Source organism: Rhinolophus sinicus, linkage group LG10 (assembly GCF_036562045.2).
Source record: "Rhinolophus sinicus isolate RSC01 linkage group LG10, ASM3656204v1, whole genome shotgun sequence".
Classification (NCBI taxonomy): Eukaryota; Metazoa; Chordata; class Mammalia; order Chiroptera; family Rhinolophidae; genus Rhinolophus; species Rhinolophus sinicus.
This window is the reverse complement of record NC_133759.1, coordinates 87,338,752-87,356,663: the sequence shown is the minus strand read 5'-3', so window position 1 is coordinate 87,356,663 and position 17,912 is coordinate 87,338,752. Positions and strand designations below refer to the sequence as shown.

The window sequence follows — 17,912 nt, the reverse complement described above, 5'->3', positions numbered from 1 at the left end:
TCAATTCAGAGTTATTGATATTATAATTTACTGGTTTAGTCACACAAGAAGTATTTATTGAGTACCTAATATGGGTTGGCAATGTTCACAAATGAACAAAAATTCCCACCCCTTGCCGAGGACCTGAACAGACATTTCTCCAAAGACATACAGATGGCCCATAGGTATAAGAAAAGATACTTAACGTCACTAACCATCAGGGGAATGCAAATGAAAACCATAGTGTGATATCACCTCACTCCTGTCAGAATGGCTATCATCGATAAATCAACAAACAAGTGTTGGTGAGGATGTGGAGAAAAGGGAATCCTTGTACACTGTTGGTGGGATTGCAAATGGGTGCAGTGACTACGGAAAACAGTATGGGGGGGTTCCTCAAAAAATTACAAATAAAACTACCATATGACTCAGCAATTCTACTTCTGGTTATTTATCTGAAGAAACCCAAAACATTAATTTGAAAAGACAAATGCACCCCTATGTTCATTGCAGCATTATTTACAATAGGCAAGATATGGAAGCAACTTAAGTCTCCATCATAGAAGAATGCATAAAGGAGATGTGATACATATATACAATGAATATTACTCAGCCATAAAATAGAATGAAATCTTGCCATTTGCAACAACATGGATAGACCTAGAGGGTACTATGCTAAGTGAAATAAGTCAGAGAAAGACAAATACCATATGATTTTATTTATATGTGGACTCTGAAAAACAAAATAGAAACACACATAGATACAGAGAAGAAACTGATGGTTGCCAGATAGGAGGGGGTTTAAGGTGATCGGCGAAAAGGAGGAAGGGATTAAGACGTACAAATTGCCAGTTATAAAAACAGCCAAGGGAATTTAAAATACAGTATAGGGAATAGTATTGTAATAATATAGTCAATAATACTGTAATAACTAAGTAGGGTGTCAGATGGGTACTAGACTTATCGGGGTGATTACTTTGTAAGGTATGTGAGAAATGTCTAATCACTAGGTTGTACACCTGAAACTAATATAATATTGTATGTCAACTGTAATTGAAAAATACATTTTAAAAAATCCCCACAGTTTCATAGCTTACCTTCTAGTGGGGAGATACAGATAACTAAAAATGTTAAAGCACAAATAAATAATGTAGTGTATTATAAGATGATAAATACTATGGAAAAATAAAGCATGGTAAGAGAGGGGATAGCAATGGAGAGAAAGAATGAAATTTAAAGGTGTTTTTTTTTAATTAAAAATTATTACAAATACAGTTAAAGTCTGTTTTACTCAAAAAAAAAAAAAAAAAAGAGTATGGTTTTGCTTTAAGTTCCTTCTCTGTCACACTCTCTTTACCATGCCTATTTTTATTATTGTTCTGCTGAAGCCAGAGACAAATTTCAAGTAAATAAGTAACAAATAATTAAAGTAAATAAAAATACTACATAAGTAAAGTAAATATCCAAAGAAATTATTCAACAATTATTAAATATTATTAAAAATGATAACAGTGCTGCATGGATGTGGCAAAGAATGGGAGAGTAGGATTTGAACGTTTAAATTGGGGAATCATTCAAATAGGGAACACCAAACATTTTTCTCTCCCCCAGCTGATTGTTTGTGTCGATGGGAAGAGAAAACTAGAATCACTCACCCCAGTCAGGTCAGCTCTGGGTGCTAAAGATGAAATAAATGCTCTTTCATAAGGCCAGTTGGAGAGGGTTCTGTCACCTGAACACGTCTGCACTTCTCCAACTTGCAGGTTTCTTCTCTGATTATTGACAGGACCAACTCTGTGGAGAAAGCAGAAGATGAAACACAGAAAAACACAAAACTAAATGACATCATCACAACCTATTCCTTTATGTTACACAAGTACACTTACATGATGCAGATGGTTCTATAGGTACTTTTGCAGTGAGTGTTTTTGCCGCAAACATTTTCGCTGCAAACACTTTCGCCGCAAACATTTTTGCCGCATAACTAATTGGCTGTAAGGAAATCTTGCTGTAAAAACAAGAAAGAACAACAAATTGAAAGAGGGATGTTAAAAGGCACATAACATGAAAAAAATGAATAACAAAATTAAAAAGTCTTTTGCGAAATACAAAATACTTGAGTACATTTAAAATGTCTGTAGTATCATGGCAATACTACACGACTGATTTTATTTTGTGGATTATACCTAAGCAAGTATCTTTCTTCTATGGAAAAAGTGGGTCCAACTCTGTGTCTTCAGAGCGTCCTTACCTTTCTCCTCCCAATGTTGTTTCAAAATAAGCAACCACCAATTCTTGGGGCAAATCATCATCTGGAAGAAATGCTAACTATTTTAAGACCACCAGCACCAGTCTACTCATAACTGTATTGTCATGCAGGGACTCAGCTCCCACTCCCCGCACAAGAACGCAGGACATGGTGAGGCCAAAAAGGAACACCCACGGAGCCATAGATAGGGGGTTCATACTACTATATTCTCGATGGTGGCTGGTCAAAACACAAAAGCAAACATCTGCCAGTCCCCAACGAGGCGTCTTCCTGCACTCCCATCTTGCTGGTGGCTGGACAAAACACAGGAAGCAGGATCAACACGATCTGCAATCCACCGTATGCTTCCCTGCTAACCAACTAACTCCCTAGTGTATTCACGGCAGTTATATTAGTGGCTAATGGCTAACTGGTTACAGCTGATGGCCAACTAGTCACAGCAGATGGCCATCTACTACCAGAGTCAGCACCTTTCCATGTGAGGGCGAGAGCCTGGAAATTGCTCTCTGGGACTCTGTCCCCACATGTATAGACCATTATGAGGGCCAGGTAAGATTTATATATGATATAAAAATAGGAGTAACTGCGAAAAACATGTCAAAACAAACAAACAAAAAACCAAGCAAATGAAAAACCCCAAACTGTCAGGACAAACTGTCAACTAGTTATTTTTTTCTTTTTTACAGAGGTTGATTTGTCAATGGAGAATGCCCCCAAACACTTAATATATCTTTTACGACAAAATTGCCTTAATGCCAAATAGTGTTGCCGCAAAAATACTTGCAGCAAAGATGTTTATGACAAAAGTACCTGATAACGACACTGACTTGAAGTGAGTGAAGACTGTGATTGTTCAGACTCTGCTGGGAGCCTGGGAACACTGGGCTGCAATGCTGAGTGCCGAGGATAAGTTGCAACCCTTTCCTCAACCACCTAAATACCTTCAAATCAGTTTTGATAGAATAAGACCTTGACTTCAAGAGTAACCCCATGCAAGAGAAAGTTCTCTCACATTTGAATATTAGTTATTTAAGAATGAGTAACAAGTAATCATAGCTAACATTTATTGAACACCTACTATGTACTAGATGTGCCAATACTGTATATGCATCATCCTATTTAATTCTCACAATGATTCTGTGAGGTTCTGTGATTATTTCCATTTAACAAGGGAAGAAGCACAGGTTCAGGGAAGTTAATTAACATGTCCCAGATTATACCTATAGTAAATCAAGCCCAGGCTGTCTGACTCTGAAACTTGTATTAATCCCTCTTGAATCTATAAATAACTCTATGGGTTAAGAGCAAAGAGTATCTTCATTCCGTGGAGGAGTGGCAGAAAAATGTAACAGTTAGGAGAGAAAATGCTGGTGTTAGAAGAGTCATTTTTAATTCTGCCTCTGCTATTTATTAGCTGTGTGAATTTGGGAAATTTGCCTAACTCCTTGAAGACTTACAACCTCTTCCATTGTTACACTTTAGAGAATTTTTAATCTCTCAGGACCTCCCTATCTTTGCCATCATCATCACCATCATCATCATCATCATCATCATCATCATCACATATTAAGTGTTTTCTCACCTTAATTTTTTCCCTTATCTGAAATTGTGCTATTCCTTTAACTCCTTGGATTAAGAAGTGGCTATAATGAACTACTACTAATAGTATCATTTATTATACACTTGCTACATGAAAAGTGCTTTTAGTGCATTTTCTCATTCAACCTTTGCAACTACTGCATGAGATAAATACTAGCGTCATCTATAATTTATAGTTAGAAACAGAACTCACCTAGAACTCAACACTGTTGATTTCACTTCGTTTTTTCCTATCTACCACCCTGACTACCAGCTGTCTTGGGACCTCCAAAAGACCATCCATGAAAATGACACAGAATTTCCTGCAGGGAATCGAACACTCCAGGAGTTTGACACTAAAAAGGTTTGATACTATTCACCAACTCGTGCTATTGAGAACCGTGATTGCTCAAGGAATTTCTGTTTCCTCTGTTCTAACTTCCTTTCCCACAGAGGAGTGCTAAATAACTGCGGGTCCTCTTCAGAGGGGAGCTAGAAAAACAGTAAGAACAAGACTCACCTGAAAAGGACAAGGGAGAGTCAAGTACTGCTGGGGAATCAAACAGACTCTTGTTTTATTGCCAAGTCCAGGCACTCACCTTGCTTTTTACCAACCTTGAGTGGCATTGAGTAAAAGATGTTATAAAAGACAAACATATTTGGAGAGATAATCATCTCCTATTACACGACATCATTTTCTCCATGCTATTTTTTTTTAATCGCAAATGTAATATATTTTATTGGAAAACCATAGAAAATGCACAAATGGCTAAGCTATTTTGAATGTTTCAGTGTCGATTCCGATTAAATTTAAATCATTCTCCTCCCGTGCCAATACACCCTTGACGCATTTTTAAAGTCCCGAAGTCCAGTTTAGGAGAGACCAAGAGCATCCCAGAGGCCAGCAGCACAAATGCACTCGCCTCCAGTCCCTGAATCTCCTTCACCCATCTCCCCTCCCCCTTAGTCAGGTCGCTTACCATTGGTCATTACCATGACAACCAGCAGCTGCCGGGGCAGGCAGCCTCTACCGCAGCAGGGGTGGGGTTCTGGGGGAGGGGGCAGGAGAGGAGGAGCCAGAGGAGGTGTCTGCTGCAAGTTCCTGGCTGTTTCTGAGCTCACCCCATCCTCCGAGAGGGAGGAGGCCGCCAAGTGGTGATGCTGCTGCTTCTACCGCCTCGACTGCTGATACTCTAGTAGGGCTGGAAGGGTGGTTCCTATTCGCACCATCGCCAACCAGAAACGGAGGGGGAAAAAAATCCCAGCAGCCGCTGCTGATGTTGGGTTCGGAGGCTGCATCCGACTCGGTCACAAGGAAAATGGACTCAGTTTGCATCTCTCCCTCCTTTCAACAGCTTCTCCGGGTCTCAACATGGTAAGTAGGAGACAGTGCGGCTATCTTCTTGGTTTATCTTGCTATTAAATGACCTGTGTATACATTTGTGGCCTGCACTTGAACAATGACTCCCTTGGAGTAGGAGAGGGAGATTTGGAGACAGAGATGGGGATGGAGAGAGAGGGGGGTTGCCAGGAGAAGAGAAGTAAGAAGGCATCTGCTTGTGTTAAAAAAAAAAAAGAAAAAAGAAAAAAATGGTGTTCTGATTTTATCTTAAGCTGGCTTACAATGCAGGCTGATCCACTTGGTTCCTTTCCTTCCAAGCTTAGCAACCGAATCCGGGGGTGGAAAAAGAGCTAACAAGAAATGGGTGTTATTGAAAGGAATTATTTCATTTGCAGCTCTCACATATGGGGCTGGGCCTTCCTCAAAAACACATTCCGTGGCTCATAAGCTTCTCAGTCAGCCTAATTGTAAGGTGATTTTGGTTATTTCCTTCATTGCTTAGAAAAGGTGGCCCCAGAATTTAGCGTTCTGTTTCATATTCTAATGTACTCTTGTTGAGAAACCATTTGCCGGATACAGTTTCATTTTTAGTGCATGGATTTGATTGTGAATATACAAATGTATACCTATGGATACGCATATCATATATACACATGTCAGCTAGCATTTATGAAACATATTTATATGCAGAGCATTCTTTGCAATCAGTTTTATGGGTTCATAAATGCCCTTGCACGCTTGGAGGTAATTGCATATTTTTGAAACTATGCTTCTGGTTTGTAATATTATTCATTGGCTTCATTTGGATTGATGTGAGATTTATTCTTGTTATTGTCCCTTAGTTTCCTTGTGACCAATTAGAACAGATGCCTATCATTTAATCTGTATCATAGCTCTAGATGTGAATTCATAGCCTGCCTCTTTTCTTTATTTTTAATTAGGTTTGTGGGGGGTGATTTGAGATCCCTGACTTGACAATGATGGGAAAGGGAGGTGGCTTGTGGTATTATTTTGTGTCCAGCATCTTGCCAAATGAATGTTGAAACCAATCAGTTTTCTTGAAATTCTACCCCAATCCTTTCATGTTTCTGCCTTGTGTCCCAGAAAGCAAAGACGAGCTGGACAGTGAAATGCATTCATTTTATTTAATAGTGTTGGTATTTGCTGTTCATTCCTTCAGTATCCTGGCACCATTTTGGAGTTCTCTCAAAGGTTGTCTTATGGATTTACTTCTTTAGGTGGTCGAGCAGGAAAGTAGGATTGTTTTGAAAAATCTAGGTGTTCCCACCTACCCTAGCCATTACCAAATTAGCCTGCTTATACAATGACATGAAACATGAGAGAGCAAAGCTTAGCACAAGAATGTGTGGTTTGTAGCCGAAATGGGGAGCTATTGTAGTTTTCAAATGCTTACTGGGATCTGCTTGACCTTTTATTATGCCAAAGCTTCAAGGCACCTCAGGAGACTAAAGATGTCTGAGATGAGGAGGCTATAGGGCTCAGTTACCACCCAGGATAATGGATTTCATTGAATGAAAGCCAGAAAAATCCTTGCAGGTAAAAGTGTGTTAGTAATACTGCATTCCTCATATGGACTAGTTTTAACCATCTATCTCATCTCTAACAATACCATTGTCAGTGCAAACATTTTTTTACAGTGTAAAATATAAGTGTTTTTTGTCTTAACCTTTCATTTTATTTGACATACAGCCTAGCCCCCCTCATGTAAAAATGTTATATGTATTTGAATCAGGTTCATAGTTTAATTTCTCCGAGAATAAATATCCTATTTGGTTTATATATGAAAAGGCTCTTCAGCAACTTAATGGGAAGAATGGATTTAATATGCTTATGGTGTGTCATATATAGATTCACAACTCTGTATAGTCATGCTACCATTTGCCTAATTATAACAACTACATAAAGTCGACCAAGGAAGGAAGTACTGGTCTTATATAGCATATCAAAATGTTTAGAACACATTGCATCCTGAATTCTTCAGTCATAACTTAACCTCCCAAAATTAAAATTTTAGATATTTCTCCAGTAAGCTTTAAAAAATTAAGACATATTGTAGTTGACCCTGTTTCATGAAAACATATCTTAAGGCTTTGCTTTATTTCCTTTGTGTTGACTTTTCATTGGGATGTGGTGAAGTTGGTACAAGGTGAGCAGAGGCAAACCACTGTAGGCCATGGACATAGAACTGACTATTGTAAGTTTCAGCTATGTGGTCCGACCCTGATGGGAATACAGGTCTAGTTTTTGGTCTCACAACTTGGGATGATTACATGGCCTTTTCTGAGGAGCCACAGAAAAGTGAAGTATGTTTAAAGAACTACAAGTTGAACTCTTTAAGAAAGGATAAGGAACCTAGGATCATTTCATTGGAGACAACTGAGAGATGACAATCATTTGCTTCAGAAGAGCTGTGGGTTTTTACATAGGGCATTAATTCTGGCCATTTTTTGAGACCTAAAATATGGTCAATGAGATTCAACTTCATTAGGATGAAGATTATAAATACAAAGTGTAGAACTTCCTGATAGTAAATTTGAGTTGTCAGCTCAATAACCTGATAAGGCAGTGCATCCTTCTTTCATCAAAACTTTCAAAAGTGGGCCGGCCCGGTGGCTCAGGCGGTTAGAGCTCCATGCTCTTGACTCTGAAGGCTACTGGTTTGATTCCCACATGGGCCAGTGGGCTCTCAACCACAGCGTTGCCAGTTCAATTCTTCGAGTCCCGCAAGGGATGGTGGGCTGTGCCCCCTGCAACTAGCAATGGCAACTGGACCTGGAGCTGAGCTGTGCCCTCCACAACTAAGACTGAAAGGACAACAACTTGAAGCTGAACAGCACCATCCACAACTAAGATTGAAGGACAACAACTTGACTTGGAAAAAAGTCCTGAAAGTATACACTGTTCCTCAATAAAGTCCTGTTCCCCTTCTCCAATTAAAAAAAAAAAAAAAAGAAGAAGAAGCAAAAATCCTAACTAAAATGTTAACAAATTAAAAAAAGAAAAAAAACTTTCAAAAATATAACCTAGACCCGGAGTTATTGGGAATGGACTAGATTCTTTCTCAAAAATGTCTCTAGTTTGTTCTAGAGTACACTCCATTTAAGAGTATGCTTTCGCTGTTTAAATTCGGGGACTTCTAGACCTATAATAGTAAGACTTCATTTTGTGATGGGCTTCTAAATTACAGAATCTGGATATTTTTAAAGAAATCAATTGGCCATCTGCTTAGAGAAATGTATATGTCATTTTTTTTCAAGATGCAGGGAACTGAACATTGGTGTCTTCATTAGAGTCCATTCTCAGCAACTTTATGGAATGTGACGCCTAACAGCCATATTAAAATTATTCCCTTTTGTATAGCTAACTTTGAAAAATGAAATGGGTTTTGATGGGATCTATATCCAAAATAATTCAAGAGCCATCAAATTGATGTCAGAAAAAAAAAAACCAAACATATGAAAGATACATCCAAATTATTGTTTAAATGTTCTGTTTAACAACAAATTTGTTTTATTAGTTATCTTTTTCTCAAACGCTATTTTTTTTTTCACTTGGGGAATGTTGGGGGACTCCAGGTGTGTTTCTCCAGGGCCCATCAGTTCCAAGTCATTGTCCTTCAATTTAGTTGTGGAGAACACAGCCCACCATCCCATGTGGGAATTGAACCAGCAACCTTGTTGTTGAGAGCTCGTGCTCTAACTGAGCCATCAGGCTGCCCCTCAAACACTATCTTGAAAATGTCATTCTTGTTGAGATATTAAATATTTTGACTGGTATTTAAACTTTAGTAAAACTTGTTTTAATGGGAGTAAAACACACTTCTACTTCATTTGTCTCTTTGTGATAGGATGCTCCTATTTCTTCAAATGACCTCAGAACATATTTCAGTTTTTCGTACATGCATCAAATCTTAGTCGGGGTGACTTAGAAAGTATCTGGAGAGACAAACCTGTTTTCTACATTTCTCATAGGTTCATAAAAAGATTAGTGCTTTCTTTCCGTGGTCAGAGCTTAAAAGAAAACCAAATTTGTTGTGAAAGTTTCAACATAAATAACTCAACAATCAGTTTTTACTGAAATAAATAAATTAGATTTATACTTGGGTATTATTCTGAGAGGTCAGGTACAAATCCACATTTGCACATCTGAACTATTCTACCAAGTGAAAATGTGTTTTCAAATGAGTTGAATTAGTCAATTGAAAAACAGCTGTTTGTAGAGCTCTTATATGACTAGCACAATTTACATATACTAGCAACATAGAATTTCCTTGGGGGATATAAGATGTACTCATGTGAAAAAGTTAAACAAAAACAATATACCTTATATTAATCATTACAATTTATATTAGTATAATCTTACAATTCTCAGTCATTTTACATTCTTTATTTTTTACTTATAGTCCCCCAAATTCTATCATGCCAGTAAAGCTAATGTCATCATAATTGTTTTAAATAAGTACAAACAGGCTCAGAGAGGTTAGACTTGTCTCAGTTTGGGTTTGGTAAATGATTTAACTGGGCCTGAATTCCAATCTCATGAGCCCACATCTGGCATATTAGAAAATTTAACAAATTATTTTGACAATTTGAATTTTTAAGTATCAAACATAGTAAATCTGCATTAAATGTGGCTCATTTTTGTTTGGACTTTTATTTGAATATTTCAGGTGCCATGATTTGCTCTTTGGTCAGATTGAATTGTCAAATAGACTGTATGGTTAGGGTATCAGCCAAAAAAATAAATAAATAAATGGCACGCCAAAATTATTTTGAAGAAAATCTGGGATTCCTCATATTTCAGAAAAGCATAGAAGCATTTATCTAGGAAAAACTCAGAACTCTGTTGGACTGATATGCACTTATTTTATGGCTAAGTATTGTTTTTATTTTTAATGACATCCAGTTTAGGAGGCAACATACATTTTTTTGTGTGTTTTGGACCAAATTGAGATTCCTATAGGTCCTTGACCTTGAAACAACTTAACCATACCTCCTACCAATATATCCTAAGCATCTCTCCACCTACGTGTTATTAAAAATAAAAATGATATTAAATGATAAATCTGTACATCAGTTCAACAACTTTCTGATATTTTCCCTGGTCAAATACTTTTACACTTTTCTGAAATATCGAAAATCAAGTACTTTTCTCCAAAATATTATAATTTTTTGGTATCTCCCTTTTTGTGCTAATACCCTGGGCACATACTTTTACTATTTGGTAATTCAGTGCTAGCCCAAGAGCAAATCATGGCATCTGAACTATCATTCCACATTTGGGAAATGTCCTTTAAAATTAATGAGCTTGCAGTACAAGTGAGATCTGTCACACTACAGACATTCTGCTTAAAATCAGCATTCACCAATACAATTTTTAAAGGCATTTTTAACATTTGAAAAATACATCTTCATTGTGAGAAATAAAAAATAGATAATACAGAAATGTATAAAAAGAACATCATCCATAAGCCTACCATCAAGAAGTAATTACTGATAGTATTTTGGAGTATTTCTGTCTAGGTTATTTTTTTCTATATGACAATATAAACATACTCAGACATACAATTTCCTAAGTGGGACCATACTCTAGGTGTTGTTTTATAATTCTTTTACTTTATATAAAGTGGCCATGTTTCCATGTCAATGAAATATGTCTCTACTACATTTTTAATGTCTGTGTGCATTTTTCTTAATGATTCAAGATGTTTTTTCCCTACTTGGGGGCCTTTACACTTTGCTTTTAAATACTTTTTGTGATGCAGGTAGATCCTGCTTGATTTACGGGAGCTGTGAGTTAAGCATTATTTTTCAGGAAATATGAGATCTGTTACCCTCGCCTGCCACTACTTCTCACAATGGGTATTCATTCAGTTAACCTCGGTCATCTTTTGTTTGCTGGTAAAGAATGAGTTTAAGGCCAAATCAGTGTAATCCCTGTTTGAATCACTAGGAATTTCACCAGGTTCATGTATAAGCAGAAGTTTAAAAAAAACAAATGTCTTTCAGATTCATGTTCATTTTCATCAGTAATGGTAGTGGTGTCCTGCAGTCTTAACCTCTGTGACCAACTCAGATCCTTTATGAAAACATATTTAAACAACGTACATTAGCTGTCACATGACTCAGACTAAACTAGGCTATATTTTTGGCATCTGTATATTCCTTAAACCTGTATATAGTTTTTATATTTTTATTTTTTATTAAATTATTGTTGATATACATTATTGTATTAGTTTCAGGTGTACAAAATAGTAATTCTACATTTACATACCTTACAATGATCACCACAATAAGTCTATTAACCATCTGTCACCATGCAAAGTTATTATGATATGATTGACTATATTCCCTATGCTGTATATTACAACCCCATGACTTGTTTATTTTATAACTGGAAGTTTGTACCTCTTTTTCCCCTTCACCTTTTTCATCCATTACCTCCACACTCTCCCATATGGCAGCCATCAGTTTGTTCTCTGCATCTTTGAGTCTGTTTCTATTCTGTCTTAAACCTGAATATAGTTTTTAAATGAAAGCCCCGTCATCTGACTCTTCTCTTAAAACATGAATGGATGGATTATTTTTATATGTTAAATTTGAGCTTTAAATATGACTCCTTGGAGAGGTTGCTTTCCTTAAGTATATAGATCTCCACTTTTACTCTCTGCAACCTGTGTGTTTCCTTCATAGCATTTATCGAAATTACAGAGATATTTATTTGCTTACTTGATTTTCCTTGCCCTTCACTAGATTGTAAGTTCTGTGAAGGCTGAAAATGAAACTTAATAACAAGTAACTTGCCACAACGTATGTATTCAGTAAATACTGGTTGAATGAATGAATGAATGGGGGTGCCCTGAAGCACCTCTGGCCTAAGATTGTAGAAGAGCTTCCCATTAGTAGTTCTTTGCACTGTGATTCTCATCCTTTTATTTTGGATGTGAAAATAAAATGGACTGTATTTCATATATGTGATATTCTCAGGATTTTAAATTTTAATAAAAGAAAACCAAATTCTTAACGGTAACAAATCATAACACTTACAAATCCATTGTTGAAAATTGTGCAGTACATGTTATGACATAAATAAGAAAAGCTGTGAACATTTCTTCCCTTGTGGTTCCTTATTCCCTTTCGAAACGGAATTGAAAGTCAGAAACAGTGAAACCATTAAGGGAACACCTTTGGAGACACTGTAATTTATTGAAATAAATTAGTAATTTAATTACTATTAGCATCAAATTACATGATACACACTCATAGCTATTTTGCTATTCTAGAAATCCACTCTACTAAATTCACTAATCATAAACAAATCATTCCTTCATATCTATACCAAAAAATTAAGCTGAAATGGGAATGGAGACAACAGCCTGACTCAAAAGATAAGTTAAGGCAGCATCTTGCTCTCATGAAAATTTTTAAATCAAATATAAAAAGAGTGACTTGGAAGAGAGAGGAATACTTGGCAAATACAGAGAAATGTCTTCAAATCAATAGGACCAGCTACCTTTATAAATGCCTGACCTGCTGACACATTGAAACTTAAGTATGAGGGAAAAGTCTTTGTTCCCTCCCTCCCCCCCCCCTTTTTTTAATCTTTGGTATCTAAATCAAGATCATTTACTGCAATGCATGAAATTCTGGAGTCTGACTGCAGTTAAAATATACATAGAAAACCAAATCTGAGTTTAATTGACACTATGTGGTCAGAAAACGATTCATTGGTATTATTTTCAAGAAGAAAATTTTGCTGAGATCATTGTGACTCTAAAAAAGCCTTGTGAGCATGTGCTGAAGAAAAGAGGGTGATATTTTCATCCTGCCTTCTGTTCCAAACTGGAAATGTTCCCCTGGAAAATGCTACCCAGTGTAACCACAATGAAAATGTAAACCAAGCAAATGTTTCTCACCCACATTTCTTATCTGGCCCTTTCTTGTACAGCATTTCTTGGAGAGGGGTACTTTCTAAAAATAAGCTGAGCTCTTATTCTCTAGTCATTACTGATCCATATTTAAGGACCATAAACAATTTGTAGGACAGGTTTATGTAATTTGAACATATTTTCCAAAATAAAAGTTTTTTTTTTATTGCAATAATACTGATGAAAGCAACTAGAGAGAATATTTTAAATGAGTATCATTCTATAAAATTTAGGATATGGTATCATTCTACCAACAAGCCATTAAAAGAATAGCTAGATAATTGACAATAATTTTTTATATAACAATAGCCAACCTGGAGGGTTTATACTAAAATCAACAATGATTTCACATGAAAATTCACAAGATGCGAAAATTCTGCCAATTGGCAGTGACAGGACAGAGAGAAGGACTTCAGTGTTTTAAAGATGTTATAAATCCCATTTGCTTTCTTTTGAATTTCCTAGATAATTCAGATTATGAAAATGGGTATTCTGGGATGGCTGGGGTTTCTCTAGCAGGTTTCTGTTCTGCTCTGGTTACCTAGATCTAAAGGAAAGAATTACTCCTACTCCACTGATTCAGCCTTTGTCTCCTACAGCTCTTCAGGATGAATTGAAAGGGTAGTTCATTAACCATAAAATGAATTTTGTATTTTAGAGAACATGATATTTTGCTATATTAAGAAAAGCCTTTGAATTATGACTTACTTTTATTTTTAAAGCACTTCATTTGATAAAAGCGTCTACAAAATTTAGATTTTATAGTATTTTGAGCCAGGTGCCTAAAACATTAGCAATCATTAAAACATAAACCCTAACTTTTTAAAAATGAAGTAACAAGAAACTCCATACTCCTCGTTAATTTTACATAAAAGGAACATTTAGCCATCTTGCTCTCTCTCGTAGCGAGACTGCCCATATTTTAGGCTCGACAGGGTGCACTGCTACACTCTGAAACAAGAGAAAGGAAAATATCAGCCTGCAACGAGGGAAATTGACTCTTCCACCACTGCGTGACCTTCAGGCTTTTTTCCTCCCTAAAGCCCAATCTCTAAACGCATGCTTAAACATGCCTGATTCATAACACTCCTATCTTGATAGGTTTGACTATATATATTGTTCAATCTCTTCCAACTGTGGTAATATGATTTTATATTTTTCTTATTTCACTCTACTTATGATTTTTTTATGTCAAACCTAAATGGTTTAAGCCAAGGCCCCTGGAAAGTAGTAAAGAGAGAAGATTAATTTTTCTAGTCAGTCACTGGTCATTTGCTTACTGAACTTTCACAAACATTTGTATAGTTTGAATATATTTATTTTCTACATTTATTTTATATAATCCTCTTGCTTGAAACATCGATCTTTGGCTGTAGATTCGACTGTAATCTAAGCACAATCGATCTGTTCTCAGCTCACAAGGTACCATCACTTACCACATGTTTGGCGTCCTTAAATGCTGTTTCACTAACGAAAGGATCTTTATGACAGAGAGTAGCTGATAAAATAGTGGGAAAGCATTTTGTACAGGAGACAGTAATTTTGCCAAGAAGCATTTTCCCTTGGGTCAATCTGAAAAATGTTTTAGACTTGATGCTGACTCATCTCTATCCTTTGGAAGAATTGGGGATATCCATAATTTCAAGTTTTCTCTATATTTCAAGTAAAACAATTTACTCACAACAAGGGAATGGATACTCCTGACCTTCTTAATAACAAGGATATCTGACATGCTTTGAATATAACAAGTATAAAAAGAAGAAAACAGAATGACTAAGTTATCCAGAAAAAGAGCTAAATTCTTTGAGCACCTATTACGTGTCTGTTATAATGTTTTCATCCATGTCCATTTTTGCAGTTTTTAAAACAAAGGCATTGTTCTTCCAATTTTGCAAGAAGAAAGTGAAGCTCAGATAGGTTGAATTTCTTAGCCAAAGCCATTCAGAATGTTGGTGATTAGAGCTGAGATGGAAGTAATATCTGATTTTAAAGCACAGTGATCAAAAACTGGAGCTTTGTGGACTAGACCCAGCTCAGGGAAGTGTTTGTAAACATGTGTAAAGTGCTTGTAAACAACAATATATGCTTCCAGGACAGTATTTTAAAAAACATACTTTTATCCAAAATTTTATAATTTTCACATTTCAGAAAACATCTGCCTATTCTTAGAAAATAAGAAAATCTGGCATCACTAGGCCCACATCTCCTCTTGGCAAACACATCTGGAGTTGAGTAATGGGTATTCCTATGGGTGGAATGTATTGTGCTCTACAGAGTGTGCTACACTGACCCCCAACTCTTTGGGCCCCTGAGTTGATTCGCATTAACTCTTGGGCCTTTGAGACAGTTGGGGTTTTGTCCCGTTTAGCCCATTTTCATTTCACTACACCATGTTACTTCCCAGTTAAGCATGAGTTTTGTTTTTCAGGTTAACCTTAAGTTTTCACTAACATAGAAGCTGAAAATGAATGTAAAGCATAACCTAGCAGATAAGGATTCGATAAAAATGAGCTATCTGTATGAAAGTGAATGCTGTTGGTCTGTTTTTGGGGCAATCACAATGATATTTCAACAGGATAATTTCCAGCTTCGAGTGTTTCCTCTTGTGCCCTATCAATTACTTGTTTTCTCGCTTTCATAATTAGTGAGCTAAGGCATTTTTTCCCCACAATTAATTTATTAACAATTAACATGTGTTAAATGTTTTATGTTACAAAGAACTTTGGGTAGTTTAAATTCTCACAAGCATATAGATAGAGAAGATGCTATATACTACGTTATGTTGTATTATATTACGTTATATTATGTTATATTATTTATAATCATTCTCAGGGTAAAGTTTCGAGTGTCTACATATGTTCAGCATCACTTGATCAATAAGTGAAAAGCAGGGGATTCAAATCTAGATTTCTTTACTTCAGAATTTTTTTGTTCTATAAGATGCTGCCCCAAGCAACCAAATGATCCATCAGTGATGTGATTCATGGCCAGAGAGTCATGACCAGAGAATCATGACATGGTCTGACCTGGCGTATAAGTCCTAACTCCGGGACTAAGGTAATTGAGGTTTTTCAGTTATCCTCACCAAATCCTTTCACACACAACCAATGGGTGTGTGTCTGTATATGGAAACAACTAAATAAGCCAAGAGCTTTTGGAGGGGTGCGAATAAATAGTTCCCACATGTGGATCGTTATCATCATTGCCAATACCATAAAAGCCTATTGAAGCTCCTCAAAATAGATGGCATTCACAGACTTCGAGTATTAGCCCTGGTCCCTGTCCAAAAGGAACTTACATTTTTAAAAGGACCAAATTTAACTAGAATATTAACACATGTAACACTTACATGGAATGCATAAATAGCACCAGTTCCCATCAGAAGTCTTTGTGACCACTGTGGCTTCTGGCTAATGGGCCTACATTGTTCATGCACCTGTGGAGGAGAATGGCTTTGCATCCTTGTATTCAATTGTTTCTTTCTTCTCCTAACATATCTTTCATTTGACACGCCAAGTATAATAATGTTTACATTAGTAAATAGAAATTGTTAAGACACATCAGTCTTCTTTTTGGACCAAATTCAGGTTTTACAAAATGTCTAAGAAATTGTTTTAGAAACATATTTGCCATTAATGTTAGTTGTTGTGTTGGTTTTTGTTTGTTTTACTCTCCTGCCTCGATGCCAAGCATGACACTAAAGTCGCTGCATACCTTCTACCAACATACTTTGAAGAAGGTAATAGTATCCCTATTTTATGCATGGCTAAGCTCAGGTTTATTGAAGTAAAGCAATTTAATACTTACTCAAGATTACCTAACTAATACCTGATAGATCTAGATTCTGAACTCAAGTCTGACTCCAGAGTCACCCTTAATAAGCTAAACCACTTCCCTATTCTAATGAAAATCTGATTGTGCTTCTGAAAATTAGAGTAAATGAAGAGAATGGCAAATATATTTTAATGTTATTAATATTGTTAAATAATCGTCAAGACCCAATGCTTGCTAAAAGAAGGATAGCAACACTCGGCTAAAATTTACGTCCAAGGACATAGTCCACATAACCACAGATTTCTTAGTGAAATAAAAATAAAGAGCCGAATGAATCCAACTCCTGAACTAAACCATTTGAAGATTTTGTGTTTAAATAACGATTAAGAGATCATCTGTGAGTTGTGTGTATTTGTATAATACAATTCAGGCTTTTCTTTTTAAAACAAAAATTTAAGTAAGAATTAAGTCTAGTAATAAAAGAAAATTACCTAATTATCCTCCCTACTTTTTTCAAGCAATAAAAAAGCAAGGAAACATTTTGTACTGTGTTTTGGACAATTTTTAAACTGCGAACATTTTCTTTTACTCTAAAGAAATTCAGAGACTAGTTTTATGGAAATTTAATCTCTGGAAAAAATTTTGAACTGCAAAATAGACTGAGCAGCACAAATCCTAGAATGAATAATAAGGCCATAAATAATACACTTCGGTGCAGGTATAGCTTCCATGGTGCTAAATTCAATGCAACTTAAGACTTTATTGTTTAAATCTTTTGTTTATGGTGAATAGCGGGAGTTTTGACAAGAATAGGTTTGGGTGAGAACATGTTGAAACCTTGATTTGCTTTTCTCTGTCTATAGGCCAGGTATACATGATAAATTAATTATGACCTATCCCAATCATGAATATAGTGAAGCCCTTTAAACAATATGTTGTAGAAAAAGGTTTAGTGACATAGGGAAATATGTAAAATATGTCTTTTAAGTTAATACAAAACATCAAAAATCAAAAGATGGAAT

The 17,912-nt window shown here is 36.1% G+C and overlaps 1 protein-coding gene across 4 annotated transcripts in view; it reads left to right on the top strand.

Annotated features, from left to right (window-relative positions):
• The first annotated feature begins 4,893 nt into the window (after positions 1–4,893).
• Positions 4,894–17,912, top strand: part of JAKMIP2 (janus kinase and microtubule interacting protein 2) — a 134,258-nt gene continuing 121,239 nt past the window's right edge. For 3 of the 4 annotated variants that reach the window (XM_074313733.1, XM_019739110.2, XM_074313734.1), the window contains exon 1: positions 4,911–5,201. The gene's annotated coding sequence lies outside the window, so the exon portion shown is untranslated. Of the gene's footprint in view, positions 5,202–17,912 lie in introns of all 4 variants that reach the window. The other variant, XM_019739109.2, reaches the window with a different exon arrangement.